Consider the following 6,018-nt stretch of genomic DNA (forward strand, 5'->3'; position numbering starts at 1 on the left):
TCCTTGGAAAATAACACTACCTTTAGGCATAAAGCCTGTTTCAGGGGAAAAAACTGCGTCTTGAAAACTATTTTTTGTACTAATCTATTTGTTGATAAGAGGCTGTGAAAGGGGCGCAGAAGAGAAAGGAAAAAAAAATTAACTTTTTTGATGACGAATACCTGTAGAATGGCTCCACCCCGCCGGGATGGACGATTGCTTCGCAGAGAGAGAGAGAGAGAGAGAGAGAGAGAGAGAGAGAGAGAGAGAGAGAGAGAGAGAGAGAGAGAGAGAGAGAGAGAATAGGACCTACGAAGCGGAAGGTCTGAAAGGAATAGAACAAGCAAAGGGAACAGAAAACATGGAAGGGGTCCTGTTGTTGAGGGTAGGATAGTAAGAGTCGAAGGAGAAGGAGGAGGAGGAGGGCCAAGGAAAAGAAGAAGAAGGAAAAGAAAAGGGAGAAGACCGGGAGGGAGTAGCAGCAGGGTGTGGTGGTACCCAAGGGTGGTACCCACAGGTTACAGATGGGACCGAAGGGGGCAGGTTTTGGACGGGTATCTCGATGGGGTTTGTCGTGTGTGATGGTCAGTTACTTGTTGGGCGTGGGACGGGTGAGGAATTGCTGCTGTGCCCTGAGAGCCAGACCCGTTAGGACGCGACGCCCTCGGAGGAGGAGGAGAACTCGAGTTTTGTTGTTTTGTGTCAATAAAGGAGGACTTGAAGGTCTTTCTTTTAAAGTATTATATGAGAGATTTTATTAAAGAATATAAACCCTTGTGATCTGTGACTTTACATAGTGAAGTGCGATCCGAAGATGACGTAAGAAGAGTACCAAAAGGTGAGTATATGTTTCTAAATAATTTTACGACAATAACAAATAATAATTTTACCACAATAAAAAATTATAAAAAATATCCTTTCAATTCAGAAAAGCATGGCTGGAAATGTCTCAATAAACTGGACGCTGGTGCGTTATGATTTGCTTCAGGAATGTCCTGGAAGCGCTCTTTTTTTCTCTCTTTCTTTAATTACCATTTGGATGAGGGCAAACAGACCTTGAAGGTGGCTTATAGAACCGATCTATTCCAAGAAAAGTTTAATTTTTCTAATTCGTTTTCTTTCTATAATGAAGATTCTTTAAACGCAATTTTGTTTTTTCGTGTTAGGCATTACAGAATTGCACGATAAATAGAATCCCGTCACGTGATAGGAAAGCCAGATAGAGGAGAAAACAGAGTAAATGACTTATGAATACTTATAAATAGAAGAAAATATAAGATAAAAATGAAACAAGTATCATAAAGAATAAACAAAGAAAAAGAAATTAAAAGGGCATAGTTTTTAAGCAGCATTACATCCTATTTCAAATGTATGAAATTCAACATATCTGACACTTCTTAGAAGATTCTAAAAACAAAGAAAATGGAACACATTGGTTCGGTCTGTTATGATTATGTACTGAATTGTTTTTTAATAAAAATAATTATATTTCCAGGATACGCACCTGTGTTTGTTCATTAGTAAGCACCTTAATAAATAGATGTGTATTCTTACATTATATTAGTTGCTGTATCTTGAAAGGAAAAAAGAGAAAGCAATTCTTTATCTTCTACTGCGTGTTAGACTATAACAACATGCCAGTCGCAAACCCGAACTGTGAATATCGCCAATCTAGGTTAAAATCTATCATTCGGTATAACTCAGGTGTGATTTTGGTCAAAGCTTATCTTGGCCCTTCGCCCCGCAGGTCTCTGGAGTCCTATGGAATGCCAGAGATGGGGCAGATCAGGGAGATTGATGAGATGCAGGTAGAAAGTTGAGCCTGAAATTACACACATTTGTTACTTTGCCGCAAAACGCTTTGATGATCTGCCGAAATAATATAAGGGACCGTCACCGCCGTTCTTGTTCTATTTGCCTTTTGTCTCTTCTTTTTATCGCCTGTCTTTCAAATTTCATTTAATGGATTTTTTTTCTTTCTGCTTTGAGGCGATACTTGATGGAAACAGTAAGGAGATTGAAGAAAATGGGAAGGGCATATTTCCAGAGAAAACAATTCTGGAATTACGGTACGCTGGAGTAAAGAGTCTATTTCATATTGCGTGTGTATTTGTATATATATGTATGTACATATACAGTATACATACATACATATATATATATATATATATATATATATATATATATATATATATATATATATAGTATATATATGTGTGTGTGTGTCATTTCTTGATAAGGTAGAGCGAAATCATTCAAATATAGATAGGACCACAAACAATACAGAAATGCCCATCAGAATTGTTTACATACATTGAGAGTACTTGAAATCACATTAGATTGCTAATGAGAATGACATATGCTACCCTATTTTCTAGAATAAAGCTGGTCGATTGATTGTCTGTGAATTATTTGGTGTTATTACTGCAATTAATGTTTTTTAGGCGAATGATATTGTTATTGATATTCTAAAAATTGCTCGTCTGCTTCACTCATGAATATTTCAAATGTATTTCTTTTTGTGGATATTTGAGATACAATGTAAACACTGAAAATCGTTTGAATTCTTAGAATTTTTAGGGATTACCAAGAGCTTTAAAAAGAACTAAAATATATTTTGTTAGTTGTCATTACTAAAAATGAAAGACCGTTATTTTTTCTTTATCCTGAGCAAAATTCACCAATAACAACTCTAATGCCATTAATAAAATTCTCGTCTTTCAAATCTATTTCCCAAATGCAAAAAGATTGAGGGAAATATCACCGAGAGCTACCTAACAGATGGTTGACTTTTTAAAAATCAGATTCTATTCAATAATAGCCAATATTTTGTGATCATTATAAAATCGAATTTATTCAGAAGCTAAACTTTTGAAAATTATGAATTGGACTAAACAATCAATTTAAGCTTATAAATATAATGAAATTGCCATGAATATAAGATTCTATTTTATAAATTATTAGAAAAAATATGTACTATATAAGAATAACAATTAATTTCCCAGCTGTTGTCGACGATTCTTTTTAAAGTTCCAAAGTTGCATCTCCATATTGTAATCAAGGTAAAAGAATGAATAAACAACATAGTTCCTAACTGTTATAACCAGATGTTGTTCTTGTATGACTATTAAAGTTAAATGTAACTTTAAAAATTCAAGTCAAATTTGGAATAGCTGGTTAATTTCTTACCTATCACGAACACCTGTGATCACATATACATTAAACATCAAAATTTCTAGTATTCACTGCTTCACAGATTTCCAGGTGACGCCAGTACATTTCCCCCTGTCATTAACGAATAGACTCTCAAGAGAAATGCAAAATTTTATTCCACCAGTCAATCGCACATGCATTTCCGAAGTCGATTGCCAGTTACGTTAAAATCTTTGATTGAGAAATTAAAAAGTACCTTAATCAAATAAATCGATCTTTAACGTCCCGTATAGAATATTTGTTGAATGGAAAGTCTAGTATTTCATAGAAATAGTAATTAATGCGACATGAAATCATTTTTAGAGGACAAACAAATGCATTTTCTATTAAAACTCCCATGAAATCATTTTTAGAGGACAAAAAAAGGCACTTCCTATTAAAACTCCCAATAACAAGTTGATTTCTACAAGCGCATTGATCTGTGAAGTAATGAAATTCAGCGAGAAATTTTCTTGAGCCTTGAGCAAACATGGCTCCTGCTCTATGAATACTAATATGCTATACAGCTTTCAAGGAACTCTTGACATTGAGTACTGTAATTTCAGTTACTTGACGTTTATGAAACTTCAGTGCAACACATTATAAGATGCCGAGTGAGGTGCATTTGGCCGCAATTCTTACAAGATGGTTAACTATGAAGGTCGTTCACGGCAAATGCATCTGGAGTTGGAATAAGTATCATCTTTCGAAGTCTAGATTGAGAGACACAAAAGGTTCAGATGGTACTTTTGTCTTTGTTTATATTTCTCAATTTATGTTTTTTTCTGGGATTTAAAGAGATTATGAATTTGGGCTAGAAAACCCGGCACAGATGCCTGGGAGGCCATTCAACTCCCAAGGAGAAATCCCGCAGTAGCACCATGTAGGAGAAGTAAAGAGAAGTCGGACAGAAAGATGGAAGAAAGGAAGAAGGAACGGAGGTGTAGTAGAAGGTTAAAAGAAAAGGGAATGCAGCTGGGACGTAAGGAACGCTGCAAAAACCTTTCAATAATGCCTACAGTCTACCGCTTGAGGTGCACTGACGGTACTATCCCGGTTCAAGATTTACTTAGTATAATGAAGAATTTGATCTCTCTCTCTCTCTCTCTCTCTCTCTCTCTCTCTCTCTCTCTCTCTCTCTCTCTCTCTCTCTCCATTTATCAAAATGTCACTTAGTTTTTTTCCTTTTGTCTGTTGTTTCCCCCACTCTCTCTCTCTCTCTCTCTCTCTCTCTCTCTCTCCCCTGCATTCACAAAAACGACTAATTGAGCAACCATGGCCATTTGACAAATTTCTTTACCAAGCGAGAGCAGCTACGTCAGCGCATCGCAGTATTTATGAGAGGAAACGACGCATGCTATGAAATTGAAAACGAAAACAAAGGAATCAAATGCACAACGCGATAAAACGTAAACATATGTAGAGTTTGACATCTTACAAACGCACGCATGCACGCGCACATGCGGATGCACAAAACTTGTTCCTCTCAAGCAGTCCCGTAACCCTCTCGCAAAATTGCTTGAGACCAACAAACATAAAATAGTTACGTATTTGTTATTGATATTATATATGTGAGCAGATGAGAAAGGAGCATTGTACAATAATATTGGGTAATAATTTTGGATGTTTTAGAAGCTAATGAATTCTGTCTGAATTGGGAATTAATGATTCTGGTGAAGTTTTACAGCACAGGTGGTTCATCTTTGATTCGTTAATTGAAGAATGAACGTGGTACTGACAGCTGTCATGCATTTTGTTTTTTGTTTTTACAGAATTCACCTTTCTAAGACAAAAGGCATTTTCGAAATCTGTGAAAAACATTCATTAACATTTATCTAGTAACATCAAATCGTACAAAGAACTACCACTTACCAAATATTAAGAAGTACCACTTTCCAAATAATATGATTACCATTTTGAAATTCACTTGGTTACAGTAAATTGTTTTGGTAAAAAAAAAAACAAATAATAAAAAAAATCCTCTTACAGAATTAAAATTGGCAAAAATGTTTAAGTACTGCATAATATTGCAAATAAAGTGGCAACATAAAACTCACAGCGGCATTTGAAAGCAGCCCGATACCCAATATTGATTTTATGCAAGTTTCAAGAAATCCAACAAAATATAATAGCTAACAATACCAGCCCACCTATCACTTTCTTTCGCCATATAAAGCTTTTAAGGGTCAGGGAACCGGTGGCTCTCTCGAGGGAGGAATATTCATTTTCTCCAGAACTTCTTTTTCCCGCTGTTGGTTTGTTTGCAAAACAACTTGCAAGGGACTCTGGGGACAGACATTATGGGACTCTGTTCGCCTCTCTCCAATCCTTCGAAATGGAACTACAGGGTCGTTCTGTGGTTCCTTGCGGTTCCTTAGCCATATCCTTTATCCCATCTCCCACCAGTCCCATTCTCTCTCTCTCTCTCTCTCTCTCTCTCTCTCTCTCTCTCTCTCTCTCCTTTTTCCATTACATCGCCCCATGGTCTCTCTCTTGGTGTGTAGCGTAGCCTAAATGTCTTTTATATAGACAGAATAATTCAAATTTATTTGTGCATAAGCGACCAGTCAGAGAGAGAGAGAGAGAGAGAGAGAGAGAGAGAGAGAGAGAGAGAAATGGGTGATGAAAGATATCATACTAGAGTTGCTTGGCCGAAAGATATGAAATCAGTTAGAAGGGCCGCTTATTAAAGAAGGGCGCCGTGTAATTTCCTTAACTTGTGTGATGCAATTACTTATCTGTAATTCAGGGAAGTTCATCGCGAAAGATTGATTGATAGACACCTTATTTTCTACTGGACGCATCAGTTTTCCTATTGCGAGTCATGGATTCAAACTGAAGTTGCAA

At 36.4% G+C, this 6,018-nt stretch overlaps 1 pseudogene; it reads left to right on the top strand.

Moving 5' to 3' along the window:
• Positions 1–554: 554 nt before the first annotated feature.
• Positions 555–6,018, top strand: part of LOC137642698 (acetylcholine receptor subunit alpha-like) — a 73,867-nt pseudogene continuing 68,403 nt past the window's right edge.

The sequence above is a fragment of the Palaemon carinicauda genome, chromosome 6 (genome assembly GCF_036898095.1).
Source record: "Palaemon carinicauda isolate YSFRI2023 chromosome 6, ASM3689809v2, whole genome shotgun sequence".
Taxonomy (NCBI): domain Eukaryota; kingdom Metazoa; phylum Arthropoda; class Malacostraca; order Decapoda; family Palaemonidae; genus Palaemon; species Palaemon carinicauda.